We start from the raw sequence: 25,159 nt of genomic DNA, 5'->3' as shown, positions 1-25,159 counted from the left end.
CGTGCTTGAGGCTAGGCAGGAGGCTGGACTCTTCGAGCTTGAGGCTAGGCAGGAGGCTGGAGTCTTCGGGCTTGAGGCTAGGCAGGAGGCTGGAGTCTTCAGTCTTGAGGCTAGGCAGGAGGCTGGAGTCTTCAGGCTTGAGACTAGGCAGGAGGCCAGAGCCTTCCAGCTTGAGGCTAGGCAGGAGGCTGGAGTCTTCGGGCTTAAGGCTTGGCAGGATGCTGTAGTCTTTGATCCTGAGGCTAGTCAGGAGGCTGGAGTCGTCAGGCTTGAGGCTAAGCAGGAGGCTGGAGTCTTCGGGCTTGAGGCTCGGCAGGAGGCTGGAGTCTTCGGGCTTGAGGCTAGGCAGGAGGCTGGAGTATTCGGGCTTGAGGCTTGGCAGGAGAGTGGAGTCTTTGGGCTTGAGGCGTGGCAGGAGGCTGGAGTCTTCGGGCTTGAGGCTTGGCAGGAGGCTGGAGTCTTCCGTCTTGAGGCTTGGCAGGAGGCTGGAGTCTTCCGTCTTGAGGCTTGGCAGGAGGCTGGTGTCTTCGGGCTTGAGGCTAGGCAGGAGGCCCGAGTCTTCGGTCTTGAGGCTAGGCAGGAGGCTGGAGTCTTCAGGGTTGAGGCGAGGCAGGAGGCTGGAGTCTTCAGGCTTGAGGCTAGGAAGGAGTCTGGAGTCTTCAGGCTTTAGGCTGGACAGGAGGCTGGAGTCTTCAGGCTTGAGGCTAGGCAGGAGTCTGGAGTCTTCTGGTTTGAGGCTAGGCAGGAGGCTGGAGTCTTCAGGCTTGAGGCTAGGCAGAAGGCTGGAATCTTCAGGCTTGAGGCTAGGCAGGAGGGTGGAGTCTTCAGGCTTGAGGCTAGGCAGGAGGCTGGAGCCTTCGGGCTTGAGGCTGAGCCGGAGGCTGGAGTCTTCAGGCTTGAGGCTAGACAGGAGGCTGGAGTCTTCGGGCTTGAGGCTTGGCAGGAGGCTGCATTCTTCAGGCTTGAAGCTTGGCTGGAGTCTGGATTCTTCGGGCTTGAGGCTTGGCAGGGGGCTGGAGTCTTCGGGCTTGAGGCTAGGCAGGAGGCTGGAGTATTCGCGCTTGAGGCTAGAAAGGAGGCTGGAGTCATCGGGCTTGAGGCTAGGGAGGAGGTTGGACTCTTCGGGCTTTGGGGCTAGGCAGGAGGCTGGAGGCTTGAGGCTAGGCAGGAGGCTGGAGTCATCAGGCTTGAAGCGAGGCTGGAGGCTGCAGTCTTCAGGTTTGTGGCTAGGCAGGAGGCTGGAAACTTCAGGCTTGAGGCTAGGAAGGAGTCTGGAGTCTTCAGGCTTGACGCTAGACATGAGGCTGGAGTCTTCGGGCTTGAGGCTAGGCAGGAGGCTGGAGTCTTTGGGTTTGAGGCTAGGCAGGAGGCTGGAGTCTTTGGGCTTAAGGCTTGGCAGGATGCTGGAGTCTTTGAGCTTGAGGCTAGGCAGGAGGCTGGAGTCGTCAGGCTTGAGGCTAGGCAGGAGGCTGGAGTCTTCGGGCTTGAGGCTAGGCAGGAGGCTGCAGTCTTCGGGCTTGAGGCTAGGCAGGAGGCTGGAGTCTTCGGGTTAAGCCCAGGCAGGAGGCTGGAGTCTTTGGGCTTGAGTCTAGGCAGGAGGCTGGCGTCTTCGGGCTTGAGGCTAGGCAGGAGGCTGGAGTCTTCCGCCTTGAGGCTTGGCAGGAGGCTGGTGTCTTCGAGCTTGAGGCTAGGCAGGAGGCTGGGGTCTTCTGGCTTGACGCTTGGCAGGAAGCTGGAGTCTTCAGGCTTGAGGCTTGGCAGGGGGCAGGAATCTTCGGCCTTGAGGCTAGGCAGGAGGCTGGAGTCTTCAGGCTTGAGGCTAGGGAGGAGGCTGGAGTGTTCGGGCCTGAGGCTTGGCAGGAGTCTGGAGTCTTCAGGCTTGAGGCTAGGCAGGAGGCTGGAGTCTTCATGCTTGAGGCTTGGCAGGACGCTGGAGTCTTCGGGCTTGAGGCTTGGCTGGAAGCTGGAGTCTTCAGGCTTGTGGCTTGGCAGGAGGCTGGAGTCTTCGGGCTTGAGGCTTGGTAGGAGGCTGGAGTGTTCGGGCCTGAGGCTTGGCAGGAGTCTGGAGTCTTCAGGCTTGAGGCTAGGCAGGAGGCTGGAGTCTTCATGTTTGAGGCTTGGCAGGACGCTGGAGTCTTCGGGCTTGAGGCTTGGCTGGAAGCAGGAGTCTTCAGGCTTGAGGCTTGGTAGGAGGTTGGAGTCTTCGGGCTTGAGGCTAGGAAGGAGACTGGAGTCGTCGGGCTTGAGGCTAGGCAGGAGGCTGGAGTCTTCGGGCTTGAGGCTTGGCAGGAGGCTGGAGTCTTCAGGCTTGAGGCTAGGGTGGAGGCTGGAGTGTTCGGGCCTGAGGCTTGGCAGGAGTCTGGAGTCTTCAGGCTTGAGGCTTGGCAGGAGGCTGGAGTCTTCGGGCTTGAGGCTTGGCTGGAAGCTGGAGTCTTCAGGCCTGCGGCTTGACAGGAGGCTGGAGTCTTCGGGCTTGAGGCTTGGTAGGAGGCTGGAGTCTTCGGGCTTGAGGCTAGGAAGGAGACTGGAGTCGTCGGGCTTGAGGCTAGGCAGGAGTTGGAGTCTTCGGGCTTGAGCCGAGGCGGGAGGCTGGAGACTTCGGGCTTGAGACCAGGCAGGATGCCGGAGTCTTCGGGCTTGAGGCTAGGCACGAGGCTGGAGTCTTCGGGCTTGAGGCTAGGCAGGAGGCTGGACTCTTCAGGCTTTAGGCTAGGCAGGAGTCTGGAGTCTTCGGGCTTGTGGCTAGGAAGGAGGTTGGATTCTTGAGGCTGGGCAGGAGTTGGAGTCTTCTGGCTTGAGGCTAGGCAGGAGGCTGGAAACTTCGGGCTTGAGACTAGGCAGGATGCCGGAGTCTTCGGGCTTGAGGCTAGGCACGAGGCTGGAGTCTTCGGGCTTGAGGCTAGGCAGGAGGCTGGACTCTTCAGGCTTTAGGCTAGGCAGGAGTCTGGAGTCTTCGGGCTTGTGGCTAGGAAGGAGGCTGGATTCTTGAGGCTGGGCAGGATGCTGGAGTCTTCGGGCTTGAGGCTAGGCAGGAGGCTGGAGTCTTTGGGTTTGAGGCTAGGCAGGAGGCTGGAGTCTTTGGGCTTAAGGCTTGGCAGGATGCTGGAGTCTTTGAGCTTGAGGCTAGGCAGGAGGCTGGAGTCGTCAGGCTTGAGGCTAGGCAGGAGGCTGGAGTCTTCGGGCTTGAGGCTAGGCAGGAGGCTGCAGTCTTCGGGCTTGAGGCTAGGCAGGAGGCTGGAGTCTTCGGGTTAAGCCCAGGCAGGAGGCTGGAGTCTTTGGGCTTGAGTCTAGGCAGGAGGCTGGCGTCTTCGGGCTTGAGGCTAGGCAGGAGGCTGGAGTCTTCGTGCTTGAGGCTAGGCAGGAGGCTGGACTCTTCGAGCTTGAGGCTAGGCAGAAGGCTGGAGTCTTCGGGCTTGAGGCTAGGCAGGAGGCTGGAGTCTTCAGTCTTGAGGCTAGACAGGAGGCTGGAGTCTTCAGGCTTGAGACTAGGCAGGAGGACTGAGCCTTCCGGCTTGAGGCTAGGCAGGAGGCTGGAGTCTTCGGGCTTAAGGCTTGGCAGGATGCTGGAGTCTTTGATCTTGAGGCTAGTCAGGAGGCTGGAGTCGTCAGGCTTGAGGCTAAGCAGGAGGCTGGAGTCTTCGGGCTTGAGGCTAGGCAGGAGGCTGGAGTCTTTGGGCTTGAGGCTAGGCAGGAGGCTGGAGTCTTCGGGCTTGAGGCTTGGCAGGAGAGTGGAGTCTTTGGGCTTGAGGCTTGGCAGGAGGCTGCAGTCTTCAGGTTTGAAGCTTAGCAGGAGTCTGGATTCTTCTGGCTTGAGGCTTGGCAGGAGGCTGGAGTTTTCGGGCTTGAGGCTGGACAGGAGGCTGGAGTCTTTGGGCTTGAGGCGTGGCAGGAGGCTGGAGTCTTCGGGCTTGAGGCTTGGCAGGAGGTTGGAGTCTTCCGTCTTGAGGCTTGGCAGGAGGCTGGAGTCTTCCGTCTTGAGGCTTGGCAGGAGGCTGGTGTCTTCGAGCTTGAGGCTAGGCAGGAGGCTGGGGTCTTCAGGCTTGAGGCTTGGAAAGAGGCTGGAGTCTTCGGGCTTGAGGCTTGGCAGGAGGCTGGAGTCTTCGGTCTTAAGTCTTGGCAAGAGGCTGGAGTCTTCGCGCTTGAGGCTAGGCAGGAAGCCCGAGTCTTCGGTCTTGAGGCTAGGCAGGAGGCTGGAGTCTTCAGAGTTGAGGCGAGGCAGGAGGCTGGAGTCTTTAGGCTTGAGGCTAGGAAGGAGTCTGGAGTCTTCAGGCTTTAGGCTGGACAGGAGGCTGGAGTCTTCAGGCTTGAGGCTAGGCAGGAGTCTGGAGTCTTCTGGTTTGAGGCTAGGCAGGAGGCTGGAGTCTTCAGGCTTGAGGCTAGGCAGAAGGCTGGAATCTTCAGGCTTGAGGCTAGGCAGGAGGGTGGAGTCTTCAGGCTTGAGGCTAGGAAAGAGGCTGGAATCTTCAGGCTTGAGGCTAGGCAGGAGGCTGGAGTCTTCACTCTTGAGGCTTGGCAGGATGCTGGAGTCTTCGGGCTTGAGGCTAGGCAGGAGGCTGGAGCCTTCGGGCTTGAGGTTAGGCAGGAGGCTGGAGTCTTCGGGCTTTGGGGCTAGGCAGGAGGCTGGAGTCTTGAGGCTAGGCAGCAGGCTGGAGTCTTCGGGCTTGAGGCTAGGCAGGAGGCTGGAGTCTTCCGTCTTGAGGCTTGGCAGAAGGCTGGAGTCTTCCGCCTTGAGGCTTGGCAGGAGGCTGGTGTCTTCGAGCTTGAGGCTAGGCAGGAGGCTGGGGTCTTCTGGCTTGAGGCTTGGCAGGAAGCTGGAGTATTCAGGCTTGAGGCTTGGCAGGGGGCAGGAATCTTCGGCCTTGAGGCTAAGCAGGAGGCTGGAGTCTTCAGGCTTGAGGCTAGGGAGGAGGCTGGAGTGTTCAGGCCTGAGGCTTGGCAGGAGTCTGGAGTCTTCAGGCTTGAGACTAGGCAGGAGGCTGGAGTCTTCATGCTTGAGGCTTGGCAGGACGCTGGAGTCTTCGGGCTTGAGGCTTGGCAGGAAGCTGGAGTCTTCGGGCTTGAGGCTTGGCTGGAAGCTGGAGTCTTCAGGCTTGTGGCTTGGCAGGAGGCTGGAGTCTTCGGGCTTGAGGCTTGGTAGGAGGTTGGAGTCTTCGGGCTTGAGGCTAGGAAGGAGACTGGAGTCGTCGGGCTTGAGGCTAGGCAGGAGGCTTGAGTCTTCGGGCTTGAGGCTTGGCAGGAGGCTGGAGTCTTCAGGCTTGAGGCTAGGGTGGAGGCTGGACTCTTCAGGCTTTAGGCTAGGCAGGAGTCTGGAGTCTTCGGGCTTGTGGCTAGGAAGGAGGCTGGATTCTTGAGGCTGGGCAGGATGCTGGAGTCTTCAAGCATGAGGCTAGGCAGGACTCTGGAGTCTTCAGGATGGAGGCTAGGCAGGAGGCTGCAGTCTTCGGTCTTGAGGCTAGGCAGGAGGCTGGAGTCTTCGGGATTAAGCCCTGGCAGGATGCTGGAGTCTTCAGGCTTGAGGCTTGGCAGGAGGCTGGAGTCTTCAAGCTTGAGGCTAGGCAGGAGGCTGGAGTCTTCGGGCTTGAGGCTAGGCAGGAGGCTGGAGTCTTCAGGCTTGAGGCTAGGCAGGAGGCTCGAGTCTTCAGGCTTGAGACTAGGCAGGAGGCCTGAGTCTTCCGGCTTGAGGCTAGGCAGGAGGCTGGAGTCTTCGGGCTTGAGGCTTGGCAGAAGTCTGGAGTCTTCGGGCTTGAGGCTTGGCAGGAGGCTGGAGTCTTCGGGCTTAAGCCTTGGCAGGATGCTGGAGTCCTTGAGCTTGAGGCTAGGCAGGAGGCTGGAGTCGTCAGGCTTGAGGCTAGGCAGGAGGCTGAGGGTCTTTGGGCTTGAGGCTAGGCAGGAGGCTGGAGTCTTCGGGCTTGAACCTAGGAAGGAGGCTGTAGTCGTCGGGCTTGAGGCTAGGCCGGAGGCTGGAGTCTTCGGGCTTGAGGCTAGGCAGGAGGCTGGAGGCTTCGGGCTTGAGGCTAGGCAGGAGGCTGGAGTCTTGAGGCTAGGCAGGAGGCTGGAGTCTTCAGGGTTGAGGCTAGGAAGGAGTCTGGAGTTTACAGGCTTGAGGCTAGGATAGAGGCTGGAGTCTTCAGGTTTGAGGCTAGGCAGGAGGCTGGAGTCTTCAGGCTTGAAGCTAGGCAGGAGGCTGGAATCTTCAGGCTTGAGGCTAGGCAGGAGGGTGGAGTCTTCAGGCTTGAGGCTAGGAAGGAGGCTGGAATCTTCAGGCTTGAGGCTAGGCAGCATGCTGGAGTCATCGGGCTTGAGGTAGGCAGGAGGCTGGAGTCTTCGGGCTTGAGGCTAGGCAGCAGGCTGGAGTCTTCGGGCTTGAGGCTATGCAGGAGGCTGGAGTATTCGCGCTTGAGGCTAGAAAGGAGGCTGGAGTCATCGGGCTTGAGGCGAGGGAGGAGGCTGGACTCTTCGTGCTTTGGGGCTAGGCAGGAGGCTGGAGGCTTGAGGCTAGGCAGGAGGCTGGAGTCTTCAGGCTTGAACCGAGGCTGGAGGCTGCAGTCTTCAGGATTGTGGCTAGGCAGGAGGCTGGAAACCAGGCTTGAGGCTAGGAAGGAGTCTGGAGTCTTCAGGCTTGACGCTAGACATGAGGCTGGAGTCTTCGGGCTTGAGGCTAGGCAGGAGGCTGATTTCTTTGGGTTTGAGGCTAGGCAGGAGGCTGGACTCTTCAGGCTTGAGGCTTGGCAGGAGGCTGTAGTCTTCGCGGTTGAGACTACGCAGGAGGCTGGAGTCTTGAGGCTAGGCAGCAGGCTGGAGTCTTCGGGCTTGAGGCTAGGCAGGAGGCTGGATTCTTCGGGCTGGAGGCTTGGCAGGAGGCTGGAGTCTTCGGGCTTGAGGCTTGGCAGGAGGCTGGAGTCTTCGGGCTTAAGCCTTGGCAGGATGCTGGAGTCTTTGAGCTTGAGGCTAGGCAGGAGGCTGGAATCTTCAGGCTTGAGGCTAGGCAGGAGGGTGGTGTCTTCAGGCTTGAGGCTAGGAAGGAGGCTGGAGTCTTCGGGATTAAGCCCTGGCAGGAGGCTGGAGTCTGTGGGCTTGAGGCTAGTCAGGAGGCTGGCGTCTTCGGGCTTGAGGCTAGGCCGGAGGCCGGAGTCTTCGTGCTTGAGGCTAGGCAGGAGGCTGGACTCTTCAAGCTTGAGGCTAGGCAGGAGGCTGGAGTCTTCGGGCTTGAGGCTAGGCAGGAGACTGGAGTCTTCAGGCTTGAGGCTAGGCAGGAGGCTCGAGTCTTCAGGCTTGAGACTAGGCAGGAGGCCTGAGTCTTCCGGCTTGAGGCTAGGCAGGAGGCTGGAGTCTTCGGGCTTGAGGCTTGGCAGGAGGCTGGAGTCTTCGAGCTTGAGGCTTGGCAGGAGGCTGGAGTCTTCGGGCTTGAGGCTAGGCAGGAGGCTGGAGGCTTCGGGCTTGAGGCTAGGCAGGAGGCTGGAGTCTTGAGGCTAGGCAGGAGGCTGGAGTCTTCAGGGTTGAGGCGAGGCAGGAGGCTGGAGTCTTCAGGCTTGAGGCTAGGAAGGAGTCTGGAGTTTACAGGCTTGAGGCTAGGATAGAGGCTGGAGTCTTCAGGTTTGAGGCTAGGCAGGAGGCTGGACTCTTCGGGCTTTGGGGCTAGGCAGGAGGCTGGAGGCTTGAGGCTAGGCAGGAGGCTGGAGTCTTCAGGCTTGAAGCGAGGCTGGAGGCTGCAGTCTTCAGGTTTGTGACCAGGCAGGAGGCTGGAAACTTCAGGCTTGAGGCTAGGAAGGAGTCTGGAGTCTTCAGGCTTGACGCTAGACATGAGGCTGGAGTCTTCGGGCTTGAGGCTAGGCAGGAGGCTGGAGTCTTTGGGTTTGAGGCTAGGCAGGAGGCTGGAGTCTTTGGGCTTAAGGCTTGGCAGGATGCTGGAGTCTTTGAGCTTGAGGCTAGGCAGGAGGCTGGAGTCGTCAGGCTTGAGGCTAGGCAGGAGGCTGCAGTCTTCGGGCTTGAGGCTAGGCAGGAGGCTGCAGTCTTCGGGCTTGAGGCTAGGCAGGAGGCTGGAGTCTTCGGGCTTAAGCCCAGGCAGGAGGCTGGAGTTTTTGGGCTTGAGGCTAGACAGGAGGCTGGCGTCTTCGGGCTTGAGGCTAGGCAGGAGGCTGGAGTCTTTTGCTTGAGGCTAGGCAGGAGGCTGGACTCTTCGAGCTTGAGGCTAGGCAGGAGGCTGGAGTCTTCGGGCTTGAGGCTAGGCAGGAGGCTGGAGTCTTCAGTTTTGAGGCTAGGCAGGAGGCTGGAGTCTTCAGGCTTGAGACTAGGCAGGAGGCCTGAGCCTTCCGGCTTCAGGCTAGGCAGGAGGCTGGAGTCTTCAGGCTTAAGGATTGGCAGGAGGCTGGAGACTTCGGGCTTGAGACTAGGCAGGATGCCGGAGTCTTCGGGCTTGAGGCTAGGCACGAGGCTGGAGTCTTCGGGCTTGAGGCTAGGCAGGAGGCTGGACTCTTCAGGCTTTAGGCTAGGCAGGAGTCTGGAGTCTTCGGGCTTGTGGCTAGGAAGGAGGCTGGATTCTTGAGGCTGGGCAGGATGCTGGAGTCTTCAGGCTTGAGGCTTGGCAGGAGGCTGGAGTCTTCGGGCTTAAGGCTAGGCAGGAGGCTGGAGTCTTCAGGCTTGAGGCTAGGGAGGATGCTGGATTCTTCGGGCCTGAGGCTTCGCAGGATTCTGGACTCTTCAAGCTTGAGGCTAGGCAGGACTCTGGATTCTTCAGGATGGAGGCTAGGCAGGAGGCTGCAGTCTTCAGTCTTGAGGCTAGGCAGGAGGCTGGATTCTTCGGGATTAAGCCCTGGCAGGAGGCTGGAGTCTGTGGGCTTGAGGCTAGGCAGGAGGCTGGCGTCTTCGGGCTTGAGGCTAGGCAGGAGGCCGGAGTCTTCGTGCTTGAGGCTAGGTAGGAGGCTGGACTCTTCAAGCTTGAGGCTAGGCAGGAGGCTGGAGTCTTCGGGCTTGAGGCTAGGCAGGAGGCTGGAGTCTTCAGGCTTGAGGCTAGGCAGGAGGCTCGAGTCTTCAGGCTTGAGACTAGGCAGGAGGCCTGAGTCTTCCGGCGTGAGGCTAGGCAGGAGGCTGGAGTCTTCGGGCTTGAGGCTTGGCAGGAGGCTGGAGTCTTCGGGCTTGAGGCTTGGAAGGAGGCTGGAGTCTTCGGGCTTAAGCCTTGGCAGGATGCTGGAGTCTTTGAGCTTGAGGCTAGGCAGGAGGCTGGAGTTGTCAGGCTTGAGGCTAAGCAGGAGGCTGGAGTCTTCGGGCTTGAGGCTTGGCAGGAGGCTGGAGTCTTCGGGCTTGAGGCTAGGCAGGAGGCTGAGGGTCTTCGGGCTTGAGGCTAGGCGGGAGGCTGGATTCTTCGGGCTTGAGGCTAGGAAGGAGGCTGTAGTCGTCGGGCTTGCGGCTAGGCCGGAGGCTGGAGTCTTCGGGCTTGAGGCTAGGCAGGAGGCTGGAGGCTTCGGGCTTGAGGCTAGGCAGGAGACTGGAGTCTTGAGGCTAGGCAGGAGGCTGGAGTCTTCAGGGTTGAGGCGAGGCAGGAGGCTGGAGTCTTCAGGCTTGAGGCTAGGAAGGAGTCCTGAGTTTACAGGCTTGAGGCTAGGATAGAGGCTGGAGTCTTCAGGTTTGAGGCTAGGCAGGAGGCTGGAGTCTTCAGGCTTGAGGCTAGGCAGGAGGCTGGAATCTTCAGGCTTGAGGCTAGGCAGGAGGGTGGAGTCTTCAGGCTTGAGGCTAGGAAGGAGGCTGGAATCTTCAGGCTTGAGGCTAGGCAGGATGCTGGAGTCATCGGGCTTGAGGCTAGGCAGGAGGCTGGAGTCTTCGGGCTTGAGGCTAGGCAGCAGGCTGGAGTCTTCGGGCTTGAAGCTAGGCAGGAGGCTGGAGTTTTCGCGCTTGAGGCTAGAAAGGAGACTGGAGTCATCGGGCTTGAGGCTAGGGAGGAGGCTGGACTCTTCGGGCTTTGGGGCTAGGCAGGAGGCTGGAGGCTTGAGGCCTTGCAGGAGGCTGGAGTTTTCAGGCTTGAACCGAGGCTGGAGGCTGCAGTCTTCAGGTTTGTGGCTAGGCAGGAGGCTGGAAACCAGGCTTGAGGCTAGGAAGGAGTCTGGAGTCTTCAGACTTGACGCTAGACATGAGGCTGGAGTCTTTCGGCTTGAGGCTAGGCAGGAGGCTGATTTCTTCGGGTTTGAGGCTAGGCAGGAGGCTGGATCCTTCAGGCTTGAGGCTTGGCAGGAGGCTGTAGTCTTCGCGGTTGAGACTACGCAGGAGGCTGGAGTCTTGAGGCTAGGCAGCAGGCTGGAGTCTTCGGGCTTGAGGCTAGGCAGGAGGCTGGATTCTTCGGGTTTGAGGCTAGGCAGGAGGCTGGAGTCTTCGGGCTTGAGGCTTGGCAGGAGGCTGGAGTCTTCGGGCTTGAGGCTTGGCAGGATTCTGGAGTCTTTGCAGTTGAGGCTACGCAGGCGGCTGGAGTCTTCGGGCTTGAAGCTAGGCAGTAGGCTGGAGTCTTTGGGTTTGAGGTTAGGCAGGAGGCTGGAGCCTTCGAGCTTGAGGCTGAGCCGGAGGCTGGAGACTTCAGGCTTGAGGCTAGACAGGAGGCTGGAGTCTTCGGGCTTGAGGCTTGGCAGGAGGCTGCAGTCTTCAGGCTTGAAGCTTGGCAGGAGTCTGGATTCTTCGGGCTTGAGGCTTGGCAGGGGGCTGGAGTCTTCGGGCTTGAGGCTAGGCAGGAGGCTGGAGTATTCGCACTTGAGGCTAGAAAGGAGGCTGGAGTCATCGGGCTTGAGGCTAGGGAGGAGGCTGGACTCTTCGGGCTTTGGGGCTAGGCAGGAGGCTGGAGGCTTGAGGCTAGGCAGGAGGCTGGAGTCTTCAGGCTTGAAGCGAGGCTGGAGGCTGCAGTCTTCAGGTTTGTGGCTAGGCAGGAGGCTGGAAACTTCAGGCTTGAGGCTAGGAAGGAGTCTGGAGTCTTCAGGCTTGACGCTAGACATGAGGCTGGAGTCTTCGGGCTTGAGGCTAGGCAGGAGGCTGGAGTCTTTGGGCTTAAGGCTTGGCAGGATGCTGGAGTCTTTGAGCTTGAGGCTAGGCAGGAGGCTGGAGTCGTCAGGCTTGAGGCTAGGCAGGAGGCTGCAGTCTTCGGGCTTGAGGCTAGGCAGGAGGCTGCAGTCTTCGGGCTTGAGGCTAGGCAGGAGGCTGGAGTCTTCGGGCTTAAGCCCAGGCAGGAGGCTGGAGTTTTTGGGCTTGAGGCTAGACAGGAGGCTGGCGTCTTCGGGCTTGAGGCTAGGCAGGAGGCTGGAGTCTTTTGCTTGAGGCTAGGCAGGAGGCTGGACTCTTCGAGCTTGAGGCTAGGCAGGAGGCTGGAGTCTTCGTGCTTGAGGCTAGGCAGGAGGCTGGAGTCTTCGGGCTTGAGGCTAGGCAGGAGGCTGGAGGCTTCGGGCTTGAGGCTAGGCAGGAGGCTGGAGTCTTGAGGCTAGGCAGGAGGCTGGAGTCTTCAGGGTTGAGGCGAGGCAGGAGGCTGGAGTCTTCAGGCTTGAGGCTAGGCAGGAGGCTGGAATCTTCAGGTTTGAGGCTAGGCAGGAGGGTGGAGTCTTCAGGCTTGAGGCTAGGAAGGAGGCTGGAATCTTCAGGCTTGAGGCTAGGCAGGATGCTGGAGTCATCGGGCTTGAGGCTAGGCAGGAGGCTGGAGTCTTCGGGCTTGAGGCTAGGCAGCAGGCTGGAGTCTTCGGGCTTGAAGCTAGGCAGGAGGCTGGAGTATTCGCGCTTGAGGCTAGAAAGGAGACTGGAGTCATCGGGCTTGAGGCTAGGGAGGAGGCTGGACTCTTCGGGCTTTGGGGCTAGGCAGGAGGCTGGAGGCTTGAGGCTACGCAGGAGGCTGGAGTTTTCAGGCTTGAACCGAGGCTGGAGGCTGCAGTCTTCAGGTTTGTGGCTAGGCAGGAGGCTGGAAACCAGGCTTGAGGCTAGGAAGGAGTCTGGAGTCTTCAGGCTTGACGCTAGACATGAGGCTGGAGTCTTTCGGCTTGAGGCTAGGCAGGAGGCTGATTTCTTCGGGTTTGAGGCTAGGCAGGAGGCTGGATCCTTCAGGCTTGAGGCTTGGCAGGAGGCTGTAGTCTTCGCGGTTGAGACTACGCAGGAGGCTGGAGCTTTGAGGCTAGGCAGCAGGCTGGAGTCTTCGGGCTTGAGGCTAGGCAGGAGGCTGGATTCTTCGGGTTTGAGGCTAGGCAGGAGGCTGGAGTCTTCGGGCTTGAGGCTTGGCAGGAGGCTGGAGTCTTCGGGCTTGAGGCTTGGCAGGATTCTGGAGTCTTTGCAGTTGAGGCTACGCAGGCGGCTGGAGTCTTCAGGCTTGAAGCTAGGCAGTAGGCTGGAGTCTTTGGGTTTGAGGTTAGGCAGGAGGCTGGAGCCTTCGAGCTTGAGGCTGAGCCGGAGGCTGGAGACTTCAGGCTTGAGGCTAGACAGGAGGCTGGAGTCTTCGGGCTTGAGGCTTGGCAGGAGGCTGCAGTCTTCAGGCTTGAAGCTTGGCAGGAGTCTGGATTCTTCGGGCTTGAGGCTTGGCAGGGGGCTGGAGTCTTCGGGCTTGAGGCTAGGCAGGAGGCTGGAGTATTCGCACTTGAGGCTAGAAAGGAGGCTGGAGTCATCGGGCTTGAGGCTAGGGAGGAGGCTGGACTCTTCGGGCTTTGGGGCTAGGCAGGAGGCTGGAGGCTTGAGGCTAGGCAGGAGGCTGGAGTCTTCAGGCTTGAAGCGAGGCTGGAGGCTGCAGTCTTCAGGTTTGTGGCTAGGCAGGAGGCTGGAAACTTCAGGCTTGAGGCTAGGAAGGAGTCTGGAGTCTTCAGGCTTGACGCTAGACATGAGGCTGGAGTCTTCGGGCTTGAGGCTAGGCAGGAGGCTGGAGTCTATGGGTTTGAGGCTAGGCAGGAGGCTGGAGTCTTTGGGCTTAAGGCTTGGCAGGATGCTGGAGTCTTTGAGCTTGAGGCTAGGCAGGAGGCTGGAGTCGTCAGGCTTGAGGCTAGGCAGGAGGCTGGAGTCTTTGGGCTTGAGGCTAGGCAGGAGGCTGCAGTCTTCAGGCTTGAGGCTAGGCAGGAGGCTGGAGTCTTCGGGCTTAAGCCCAGGCAGGAGGCTGGAGTCTTTGGGCTTGAGGCTAGACAGGAGGCTGGCGTCTTCGGGCTTGAGGCTAGGCAGGAGGCTGGAGTCTTCGTGCTTGAGGCTAGGCAGGAGGCTGGACTCTTCGAGCTTGAGGCTAGGTAGGAGGCTGGAGTCTTCGGGCTTGAGGCTAGGCAGGAGGCTGGAGTCTTCAGTTTTGAGGATAGTCAGGAGGCTGGAGTCTTCAGGCTTGAGACTAGGCAGGAGGCCTGAGCCTTCCGGCTTGAGGCTAGGCAGGAGGCTGGAGTCTTCAGGCTTAAGGCTTGGCAGGAGGCTGGAGACTTCGGGCTTGAGACTAGGCAGGATGCCGGAGTCTTCGGGCTTGAGGCTAGGCACGAGGCTGGAGTCTTCGGGCTTGAGGCTAGGCAGGAGGCTGGAGTCTTCGGGATTAAGCCCTGGCAGGAGGCTGGAGTCTGTGGGCTTGAGGCTAGGCAGAAGGCTGGCGTCTTCGGGCTTGAGGCTAGGCAGGAGGCCGGAGTCTTCGTGCTTGAGGCTAGGCAGGAGGCTAGACTCTTCAAGCTTGAGGCTAGGCAGGAGGCTGGAGTCTTCGGGTTTGAGGCTAGGCAGGAGGCTGGATTCTTCAGGCTTGAGGCTAGGCAGGAGGCTCGAGTCTTCGTGCTTGAGGCTAGGCAGGAGGCTGGACTCTTCGAGCTTGAGGCTAGGCAGGAGGCTGGAGTCTTCGGGCTTGAGGCTAGGCAGGAGGCTGGAGTCTTCAGTTTTGTGGCTAGGCAGGAGGCTGGAGTCTTCAGGCTTGAGACTAGGCAGGAGGCCTGAGCCTTCCGGCTTGAGGCTAGGCAGGAGGCTGGAGTCTTCGGGCTTGAGGCTAGGCAGGAGGCTGGAGTCTTCGTGCTTGAGGCTAGGCAGGAGGCTGGACTCTTCGAGCTTGAGGCTAGGCAGGAGGCTGGAGTCTTCGGGCTTGAGGCTAGGCAGGAGGCTGGAGTCTTCAGTTTTGAGGCTAGGCAGGAGGCTGGAGTCTTCAGGCTTGAGACTAGGCAGGAGGCCTGAGCCTTCCGGCTTGAGGCTAGGCAGGAGGCTGGAGTCTTCAGGCTTAAGGCTTGGCAGGATGCTGGAGTCTTTGATCTTGAAGCTAGTCAGGAGGCTGGAGTCGACAGGCTTGAGGCTAAGCAGGAGGCTGGAGTCTTCGGGCTTGAGGCTTGGCAGGAGGCTGCAGTCTTCAGGCTTGAAGCTTGGCAGGAGTCTGGATTCTTCGGGCTTGTGGCTTGGCAGGGGACTGGAGACTTCGGGCTTGAGGCTAGGCAGGAGGCTGGAGTAGTCGCGCTTGAGGCTAGAAAGGAGGCTGGAGTCATCGGGCTTGAGGCTAGGGAGGAGGCTGGACTCTTCGGGCTTTGGGGCTAGGCAGGAGGCTGGAGGCTTGAGGCTAGGCAGGAGGCTGGAATCTTCAGGCTTGAAGCGAGGCTGGAGGCTGCAGTCTTCAGGTTTGTGGCTAGGCAGGAGGCTGGAAACTTCAGGCTCGAGGCTAGGAAGGAGTCTGGAGTCTTCAGGCTTGACGCTAGACATGAGGCTGGAGTCTTCGGGCTTGAGGCTAGGCAGGAGGCTGGAGTCTTTGGGTTTGAGGCTAGGCAGGAGGCTGCAGTCTTTGGCTTAAGGCTTGGCAGGATGCTGGAGTCTTTGAGCTTGAGGCTAGGCAGGAGGCTGGAGTCTTCGGGCTTGAGGCTAGGCAGGAGGCTGCAGTCTTCGGGCTTGAGACTAGGCAGGAGGCTGGAGTCTTCGGGCTTAAGCCCAGGCAGGAGGCTGGAGTCTTTGGGCTTGAGGCTAGACAGGAGGCTGGCGTCTTCGGGCTTGAGGCTAGGCAGGAGGCTGGAGTCTTCGTGCTTGAGGCTAGGCAGGAGGCTGGACTCTTCGAGCTTGAGGCTAGGCAGGAGGCTGGAGTCTTCGGGCTTGAGGCTAGGCAGGAGGCTGGAGTCTTCAGGCTTGAGACTAGGCAGGAGGCATGAGCCTTCCGGCTTGAGGCTAGGCAGGAGGCTGGAGTCTTCGGGCATAAGGCTTGGCAGGAGGCTGGAGACTTCGGGCTTGAGACTAGGCAGGATGCCGGAGTCTTCGGGCTTGAGGCTAGGCACGAGGCAGGAGTCTTCGGGCTTGAGGCTAGGCAGGAGGCTGGAGTATTCGGGATTAATCCCTGGCAGGAGGCTGGAGTCTGTGGGCTTGAGGCTAGGCAGGAGGCTGGCGTCTTCGGGCTTGAGGCTAGGCAGGAGGCCGGAGTCTTCGTGCTTGAGGCTAGGCAGGAGGCTAGACTCTTCAAGCTTGAGGCTAGGCAGGAGGCTGGACTCTTCGAGCTTGAGGCTAGGCAGGAGGTGGAGTCTTCGGGCTTGAGGCTAGGCAGGAGGCTGGAGTCTTCAGTTTTGAGGCTAGGCAGGAGGCTGGAGTCTTCAGGCTTGAGACTAGGCAGGAGGCCTGAGCCTTCCGGCTTGAGGCTAGGCAGGAGGCTGGAGTCTTCGGGCTTGAGGCTAGGCAGGAGGCTGGAGTCTTCGTGCTTGAGGCTAGGCAGGAGGCTGGACTCTTGGAGCTTGAGGCTAGGCAGGAGGCTGGAGTCTTCGGGCTTGAGGCTAGGCAGGAGGCTGGAGTCTTCAGTTTTGAGGCTAGGCAGGAGGCTGGAGTCTTCAGGCTTGAGACTAGGCAGGAGGCCTGAGCCTTCCGGCTTGACGCTAGGCAGGAGGCTGGAGTCTTCGGGCTTAAGGCTTGGCAGGATGCTGGAGTCTTTGATCTTGAGGCTAGTCAGGAGGCTGGAGTCGACAGGCTTGAGGCTAAGCAGGAGGCTGGAGTCTTCGGGCTTGAGACGAGGCAGGAGGCTGGAGTCTTCGGGCTTGAGGCTAGGCAGGAGGCTGGAGTCTTCGGGCTTGAGGCTTGGCAGGAGGCTGGAGTCTTTCGGCTTGAGGCTTGGCAGGAGGCTGGAGTCTTCGGGCTTAAGCCTTGGCAGGATGCTGGAGTCTTTGAGCTTGAGGCTAGGCAGGAGGCTGGAGTCGTCAGGCTTGAGACTAGGCAGGAGGCTGAGGGTCTTCGGGCTTGAGGCTAGGCAGGAGGCTGGAGTCTTCAGGCTTGAGGCTAGGAAGGAGGCTGTAGTCGTCGGGCTTGAGACTAGGCCGGAGGCTGGAGTCTTCGGGCTTGAGGCTAGGCAGGAGGCTGGAGGCTTCGGGCTTGAGGCTAGGCAGGAGACTGGAGTCTTGAGGCTAGGCAGGAGGCTGGAGTCTTCAGGGTTGAGGCGAGGCAGGAGGCTGGAGTCTTCAGGCTTGAGGCTAGGAAGGAGTCTGGAGTTTACAGGCTTGAGGCTAGGATAGAGGCTGGAGTCTTCAGGTTTGAGGCTAGGCAGGAGGCTGGAGTCTTCAGGCTTGAGGCTAGGCAGGAGGGTTGAGTCTTCAGGCTTGAGGCTAGGCAGGATGGTGGAGTCTTCAGGCTTGAGGCTAGGAAGGAGGCTGGAATCTTCAGGCTTGAGGCTAGGCAGGATGCTGGAGTCATCGGGCTTGAGGCTAGGCAGGAGGCTGGAGTCTTCGGGCTTGAGGCTAGGCAGCAGGCTGGAGTCTTCGGGCTTGAGGCTAGGCAGGAGGCTGGAGTATTCGCGCTTGAGGCTAGAAAGGAGGCTGGAGTCATCGGGCTTGAGGCTAGGGAGGAGGCTGGACTCTTCGGGCTTTGGGGCTAGGCAGGAGGCTGGAGGCTTGAGGCTAGGCAGGAGGCTGGAGTCTTCAGGCTTGAAGCGAGGCTGGAGGCTGCAGTCTTCAGGTTTGTGGCTAGGCAGGAGGCTGGAAACCAGGCTTGAGGCTAGGAAGGAGTCTGGAGTCTTCAGGCTTGACGCTAGACATGAGGCTGGAGTCTTCGGGCTTGAGGCTAGGCAGGATGCTGGATTCTTCGGGTTTGAGGCTAGGCAGGAGGCTGGAGTCTTCGGGCTTGAGGCTTGGCAGGAGGCTGGAGTCTTCGGGCTTGAGGCTTGGCAGGATTCTGGAGTCTTTGCAGTTGAGGCTACGCAGGCGGCTGGAGTCTTCGGGCTTGAAGCTAGGCAGTAGGCTGGAGTCTTTGGGTTTGAGGCTAGGGAGGAGGCTGGAGCCTTCGGGCTTGAGGCTGAGCCGGAGGTTGGAGTCTTCAGGCTTGAGGCTAGACAGGAGGCTGGAGTCTTCGGGCTTGAGGCTTGGCAGGAGGCTGGAGGCTTGAGGCTAGGCAGGAGGCTGGAGTCTTCAGGCTTGAAGCGAGGCTGGAGGCTGCAGTCTTCAGGTTTGTGGCTAGGCAGGAGGCTGGAAACTTCAGGCTTGAGGCTAGGAAGGAGTCTGGAGTCTTCAGGCTTGACGCTAGACATGAGGCTGGAGTCTTCGGGCTTGAGGCTAGGCAGGAGGCTGGAGTCTTTGGGTTTGAGGCTACGCAGGAGGCTGGAGTCTTTGGGCTTAAGGCTTGGCAGGATGCTCGAGTCTTTGAGCTTGAGGCTAGGCAGGAGGCTGGAGTCATCAGGCTTGAGGCTAGGCAGGAGGCTGGAGTCTTCGGGCTTGAGGCTAGGCAGGAGGCTGCAGTCTTTGGGCTTAAGCCCAGGCAGGAGGCTGGAGACTTCAGGCTTGAGACTAGGCAGGAGGCCTGAGCCTTCCGGCTTCAGGCTAGGCAGGAGGCTGGAGTCTTCGGGCTTAAGGCTTGGCAGGAGGCTGGAGACTTCGGGCTTGAGACTAGGCAGGATGCCGGAGTCTTCGGGCTTGAGGCTAGGCACGAGGCTGGAGTCTTCGGGCTTGAGGCTAGGCAGGAGGCTGGACTCTTCAGGCTTTAGGCTAGGCAGGAGTCTGGAGTCTTTGGGCTTGTGGCTAGGAAGGAGGCTGGATTCTTGAGGCTGGGCAGGATGCTGGAGTCTTCAGGCTTGAGGCTTGGCAGGAGGCTGGAGTCTTCGGGCTTAAGGCTAGGCAGGAGGCTGGAGTCTTCGGGCTTGAGGCTTGGCAGGAGGCTGGAGTCTTTCGGCTTGAGGCTTGGCAGGAGGCTGGAGTCTTCGGGCTTAAGCCTTGGCAGGATGCTGGAGTCTTTGAGCTTGAGGCTAGGCAGGAGGCTGGAGTCGTCAGGCTTGAGACTAGGCAGGAGGCTGAGGGTCTTCGGGCTTGAGGCTAGGCAGGAGGCTGGAGTCTTCAGGCTTGAGGCTAGGAAGGAGGCTGTAGTCGTCGGGCTTGAGACTAGGCCGGAGGCTGAAGTCTTCGGGCTTGAGGCTAGGCAGGAGGCTGGAGGCTTCGGGCTTGAGGCTAGGCAGGAGACTGGAGTCTTGAGGCTAGGCAGGAGGCTGGAGTCATCGGGCTTGAGGCTAGGCAGGAGGCTGGAGTCTTCAGGCTTGAGGCTAGGCAGCAGGCTGGAGTCTTCGGGCTTGAGGCTAGGCAGGAGGCTGGAGTATTCGCGCTTGAGGCTAGAAAGGAGGCTGGAGTCATCGGGCTTGAGGCTAGGGAGGAGGCTGGACTCTTCGGGCTTTGGGGCTAGGCAGGAGGCTGGAGGCTTGAGGCTAGGCAGGAGGCTGGAGTCTTCAGGCTTGAAGCGAGGCTGGAGGCTGCAGTCTTCAGGTTTGTGGCTAGGCAGGAGGCTGGAAACCAGGCTTGAGGCTAGGAAGGAGTCTGGAGTCTTCAGGCTTGACGCTAGACATGAGGCTGGAGTCTTCGGGCTTGAGGCTAGGCAGGATGCTGGATTCTTCGGGTTTGAGGCTAGGCAGGAGGCTGGAGTCTTCGGGCTTGAGGCTTGGCAGGAGGCTGGAGTCTTCGGGCTTGAGGCTTGGCAGGATTCTGGAGTCTTTGCAGTTGAGGCTACGCAGGCGGCTGGAGTCTTCGGGCTTGAAGCTAGGCAGTAGGCTGGAGTCTTTGGGTTTGAGGCTAGGCAGGAGGCTGGAGCCTTCGGGCTTGAGGCTGAGCCGGAGGTTGGAGTCTTCAGGCTTGAGGCTAGACAGGAGGCTGGAGTCTTCGGGCTTGAGGCTTGGCAGGAGGCTGGAGGCTTGAGGCTAGGCAGGAGGCTGGAGTCTTCAGGCTTGAAGCGAGGCTGGAGGCTGCAGTCTTCAGGTTTGTGGCTAGGCAGGAGGCTGGAAACTTCAGGCTTGAGGCTAGGAAGGAGTCTGGAGTCTTCAGGCTTGACGCTAGACATGAGGCTGGAGTCTTCGGGCTTGAGGCTAGGCAGGAGGCTGGAGTCTTTGGGTTTGAGGCTACGCAGGAGGCTGGAGTCTTTGGGCTTAAGGCTTGGCAGGATGCTCGAGTCTTTGAGCTTGAGGCTAGGCAGGAGGCTGGAGTCGTCAGGCTTGAGGCTAGGCAGGAGGCTGGAGTCTTCGGGCTTGAGGCTAGGCAGGAGGCTGCAGTCTTTGGGCTTAAGCCCAGGCAGGAGGCTGGAGACTTCAGGCTTGAGACTAGGCAGGAGGCCTGAGCCTTCCGGCTTCAGGCTAGGCAGGAGGCTGGAGTCTTCGGGCTTAAGGCTTGGCAGGAGGCTGGAGACTTCGGGCTTGAGACTAGGCAGGATGCCGGAGTCTTCGGGCTTGAGGCTAGGCACGAGGCTGGAGTCTTCGGGCTTGAGGCTAGGCAGGAGGCTGGACTCTTCAGGCTTTAGGCTAGGCAGGAGTCTGGAGTCTTTGGGCTTGTGGCTAGGAAGGAGGCTGGATTCTTGAGGCTGGGCAGGATGCTGGAGTCTTCAGGCTTGAGGCTTGGCAGGAGGCTGGAGTCTTCGGGCTTAAGGCTAGGCAGGAGGCTGGAGTCTTCGGGCTTGAGGCTTGGCAGGAGGCTGGAGTCTTTCGGCTTGAGGCTTGGCAGGAGGCTGGAGTCTTCGGGCTTAAGCCTTGGCAGGATGCTGGAGTCTTTGAGCTTGAGGCTAGGCAGGAGGCTGGAGTCGTCAGGCTTGAGACTAGGCAGGAGGCTGAGGGTCTTCGGGCTTGAGGCTAGGCAGGAGGCTGGAGTCTTCAGGCTTGAGGCTAGGAAGGAGGCTGTAGTCGTCGGGCTTGAGACTAGGCCGGAGGCTGGAGTCTTCGGGCTTGAGGCTAGGCAGGAGGCTGGAGGCTTCGGGCTTGAGGCTAGGCAGGAGACTGGAGTCTTGAGGCTAGGCAGGAGGCTGGAGTCTTCAGGGTTGAGGCGAGGCAGGAGGCTGGAGTCTTCAGGCTTGAGGCTAGGAAGAAGTCTGGAGTTTACAGGCTTGAGGCTAGGATAGAGGCTGGAGTCTTCAGGTTTGAGGCTAGGCAGGAGGCTGGAGTCTTCAGGCTTGAGGCTAGGCAGGAGGGTTGAGTCTTCAGGCTTGAGGCTAGGCAGGATGGTGGAGTCTTCAGGCTTGAGGCTAGGAAGGAGGCTGGAATCTTCAGGCTTGAGGCTAGGCAGGATGCTGGAGTCATCGGGCTTGAGGCTAGGCAGGAGGCTGGAGTCTTCGGGCTTGAGGCTAGGCAGCAGGCTGGAGTCTTCGGGCTTGAGGCTAGGCAGGAGGCTGGAGTATTCGCACTTGAGGCTAGAAAGGAGGCTGGAGTCATCGGGCTTGAGGCTAGGGAGGAGGCTGGACTCTTCCGGCTTTGGGGCTAGGCAGGAGGCTGGAGGCTTGAGGCTAGGCAGGAGGCTGGAGTCTTCAGGCTTGAACCGAGGCTGGAGGCTGCAGTCTTCAGGTTTGTGGCTAGGCAGGAGGCTGGAAACCAGGCTTGAGGCTAGGAAGGAGTCTGGAGTCTTCAGGCTTGACGCTAGACATGAGGCTGGAGTCTTCGGGCTTGAGGCTAGGCAGGAGGCTGGATTCTTCGGGTTTGAGGCTAGGCAGGAGGCTGGAGTCTTCGGGCTTGAGGCTTGGCAGGAGGCTGGAGTCTTCGGGCTTGAGGCTTGGCAGGATTCTGGAGTCTTTGCAGTTGAGGCTACGCAGGCGGCTGGAGTCTTCGGGCTTGAAGCTAGGCAGTAGGCTGGAGTCTTTGGGTTTGAGGCTAGGCAGGAGGCTGGAGCCTTCGGGCTTGAGGCTGAGCCGGAGGTTGGAGTCTTCAGGCTTGAGGCTAGACAGGAGGCTGGAGTCTTCGGGCTTGAGGCTTGGCAGGAGGCTGGAGGCTTGAGGCTAGGCAGGAGGCTGGAGTCTTCAGGCTTGAAGCGAGGCTGGAGGCTGCAGTCTTCAGGTTTGTGGCTAGGCAGGAGGCTGGAAACTTCAGGCTTGAGGCTAGGAAGGAGTCTGGAGTCTTCAGGCTTGACGCTAGACATGAGGCTGGAGTCTTCGGGCTTGAGGCTAGGCAGGAGGCTGGAGTCTTTGGGTTTGAGGCTACGCAGGAGGCTGGAGTCTTTGGGCTTAAGGCTTGGCAGGATGCTCGAGTCTTTGAGCTTGAGGCTAGGCAGGAGGCTGGAGTCGTCAGGCTTGAGGCTAGGCAGGAGGCTGGAGTCTTCGGGCTTGAGGCTAGGCAGGAGGCTGCAGTCTTGAGGCTAGGCAGGAGGCTGGAGTCTTCAGGCTTGAGGCTAGGCAGGAGGCTGGAGGCTTCGGGCTTGAGGCTAGGCAGGAGACTGGAGTCTTGAGGCTAGGCAGGAGGCTGGAGTCTTCAGGGTTGAGGCGAGGCAGGAGGCTGGAGTCTTCAGGCTTGAGGCTAGGAAGAAGTCTGGAGTTTACAGGCTTGAGGCTAGGATAGAGGCTGGAGTCTTCAGGTTTGAGGCTAGGCAGGAGGCTGGAGTCTTCAGGCTTGAGGCTAGGCAGGAGGGTTGAGTCTTCAGGCTTGAGGCTAGGCAGGATGGTGGAGTCTTCAGGCTTGAGGCTAGGAAGGAGGCTGGAATCTTCAGGCTTGAGGCTAGGCAGGATGCTGGAGTCATCGGGCTTGAGGCTAGGCAGGAGGCTGGAGTCTTCGGGCTTGAGGCTAGGCAGCAGGCTGGAGTCTTCGGGCTTGAGGCTAGGCAGGAGGCTGGAGTATTCGCACTTGAGGCTAGAAAGGAGGCTGGAGTCATCGGGCTTGAGGCTAGGGAGGAGGCTGGACTCTTCCGGCTTTGGGGCTAGGCAGGAGGCTGGAGGCTTGAGGCTAGGCAGGAGGCTGGAGTCTTCAGGCTTGAACCGAGGCTGGAGGCTGCAGTCTTCAGGTTTGTGGCTAGGCAGGAGGCTGGAAACCAGGCTTGAGGCTAGGAAGGAGTCTGGAGTCTTCAGGCTTGACGCTAGACATGAGGCTGGAGTCTTCGGGCTTGAGGCTAGGCAGGAGGCTGGATTCTTCGGGTTTGAGGCTAGGCAGGAGGCTGGAGTCTTCGGGCTTGAGGCTTGGCAGGAGGCTGGAGTCTTCGGGCTTGAGGCTTGGCAGGATTCTGGAGTCTTTGCAGTTGAGGCTACGCAGGCGGCTGGAGTCTTCGGGCTTGAAGCTAGGCAGTAGGCTGGAGTCTTTGGGTTTGAGGCTAGGCAGGAGGCTGGAGCCTTCGGGCTTGAGGCTGAGCCGGAGGTTGGAGTCTTCAGGCTTGAGGCTAGACAGGAGGCTGGAGTCTTCGGGCTTGAGGCTTGGCAGGAGGCTGGAGGCTTGAGGCTAGGCAGGAGGCTGGAGTCTTCAGGCTTGAAGCGAGGCTGGAGGCTGCAGTCTTCAGGTTTGTGGCTAGGCAGGAGGCTGGAAACTTCAGGCTTGAGGCTAGGAAGGAGTCTGGAGTCTTCAGGCTTGACGCTAGACATGAGGCTGGAGTCTTCGGGCTTGAGGCTAGGCAGGAGGCTGGAGTCTTTGGGTTTGAGGCTACGCAGGAGGCTGGAGTCTTTGGGCTTAAGGCTTGGCAGGATGCTCGAGTCTTTGAGCTTGAGGCTAGGCAGGAGGCTGGAGTCGTCAGGCTTGAGGCTAGGCAGGAGGCTGGAGTCTTCGGGCTTGAGGCTAGGCAGGAGGCTGCAGTCTTCGGGCTTAAGCCCAGGCAGGAGGCTGGAGTCTTCGAGCTTGAGGCTAGACAGGAGGCTGGCGTCTTCGGGCTTGAGGCTAGGCAGGAGGCTGGAGTCTTCGTGCTTGAGGCTAGGCAGGAGGCTGGACTCTTCGAGCTTGAGGCTAGGCAGGAGGCTGGAGTCTTCAGGCTTGAGGCTAGGCAGGAGGGTTGAGTCTTCAGGCTTGAGGCTAGGCAGGATGGTGGAGTCTTCAGGCTTGAGGCTAGGAAGGAGGCTGGAATCTTCAGGCTTGAGGCTAGGCAGGATGCTGGAGTCATCGGGCTTGAGGCTAGGCAGGAGGCTGGAGTCTTCGGGCTTGAGGCTAGGCAGCAGGCTGGAGTCTTCGGGCTTGAGGCTAGGCAGGAGGCTGGAGTATTCGCGCTTGAGGCTAGAAAGGAGGCTGGAGTCATCGGGCTTGAGGCTAGGGAGGAGGCTGGACTCTTCGGGCTTTGGGGCTAGGCAGGAGGCTGGAGGCTTGAGGCTAGGCAGGAGGCTGGAGTCTTCAGGCTTGAACCGAGGCTGGAGGCTGCAGTCTTCAGGTTTGTGGCTAGGCAGGAGGCTGGAAACCAGGCTTGAGGCTAGGAAGGAGTCTGGAGTCTTCAGGCTTGACGCTAGACATGAGGCTGGAGTCTTCGGGCTTGAGGCTAGGCAGGAGGCTGGATTCTTCGGGTTTGAGGCTAGGCAGGAGGCTGGAGTCTTCGGGCTTGAGGCTTGGCAGGAGGCTGGAGTCTTCGGGCTTGAGGCTTGGCAGGATTCTGGAGTCTTTGCAGTTGAGGCTACGCAGGCGGCTGGAGTCTTCGGGCTTGAAGCTAGGCAGTAGGCTGGAGTCTTTGGGTTTGAGGCTAGGCAGGAGGCTGGAGCCTTCGGGCTTGAGGCTGAGCCGGAGGTTGGAGTCTTCAGGCTTGAGGCTAGACAGGAGGCTGGAGTCTTCGGGCTTGAGGCTTGGCAGGAGGCTGGAGGCTTGAGGCTAGGCAGGAGGCTGGAGTCTTCAGGCTTGAAGCGAGGCTGGAGGCTGCAGTCTTCAGGTTTGTGGCTAGGCAGGAGGCTGGAAACTTCAGGCTTGAGGCTAGGAAGGAGTCTGGAGTCTTCAGGCTTGACGCTAGACATGAGGCTGGAGTCTTCGGGCTTGAGGCTAGGCAGGAGGCTGGAGTCTTTGGGTTTGAGGCTACGCAGGAGGCTGGAGTCTTTGGGCTTAAGGCTTGGCAGGATGCTCGAGTCTTTGAGCTTGAGGCTAGGCAGGAGGCTGGAGTCGTCAGGCTTGAGGCTAGGCAGGAGGCTGGAGTCTTCGGGCTTGAGGCTAGGCAGGAGGCTGCAGTCTTCGGGCTTAAGCCCAGGCAGGAGGCTGGAGTCTTTGGGCTTGAGGCTAGACAGGAGGCTGGCGTCTTCGGGCTTGAGGCTAGGCAGGAGGCTGGAGTCTTCGTGCTTGAGGCTAGGCAGGAGGCTGGACTCTTCGAGCTTGAGGCTAGGCAGGAGGCTGGAGTCTTCAGGCTTGAGGCTAGGCAGGAGGCTGGATTCTTCAGTTTTGAGGCTAGGCAGGAGGCTGGAGACTTCAGGCTTGAGACTAGGCAGGAGGCCTGAGCCTTCCGGCTTCAGGCTAGGCAGGAGGCTGGAGTCTTCGGGCTTAAGGCTTGGCAGGAGGCTGGAGACTTCGGGCTTGAGACTAGGCAGGATGCCGGAGTCTTCGGGCTTGAGGCTAGGCACGAGGCTGGAGTCTTCAGGCTTGAGGCTAGGCAGGAGGCTGGACTCTTCAGGCTTTAGGCTAGGCAGGAGTCTGGAGTCTTTGGGCTTGTGGCTAGGAAGGAGGCTGGATTCTTGAGGCTGGGCAGGATGCTGGAGTCTTCAGGCTTGAGGCTTGGCAGGAGGCTGGAGTCTTCGGGCTTAAGGCTAGGCAGGAGGCTGGAGTCTTCGGGCTTGAGGCTTGGCAGGAGGCTGGAGTCTTTCGGCTTGAGGCTTGGCAGGAGGCTGGAGTCTTCGGGCTTAAGCCTTGGCAGGATGCTGGAGTCTTTGAGCTTGAGGCTAGGCAGGAGGCTGGAGTCGTCAGGCTTGAGACTAGGCAGGAGGCTGAGGGTCTTCGGGCTTGAGGCTAGGCAGGAGGCTGGAGTCTTCAGGCTTGAGGCTAGGAAGGAGGCTGTAGTCGTCGGGCTTGAGACTAGGCCGGAGGCTGGAGTCTTCGGGCTTGAGGCTAGGCAGGAGGCTGGAGGCTTCGGGCTTGAGGCTAGGCAGGAGACTGGAGTCTTGAGGCTAGGCAGGAGGCTGG

Source organism: Mobula birostris, chromosome 2, assembly GCF_030028105.1.
Source record: "Mobula birostris isolate sMobBir1 chromosome 2, sMobBir1.hap1, whole genome shotgun sequence".
NCBI classification, from domain to species: Eukaryota; Metazoa; Chordata; class Chondrichthyes; order Myliobatiformes; family Myliobatidae; genus Mobula; species Mobula birostris.
Note: the sequence above shows the minus strand (reverse complement) of the source record.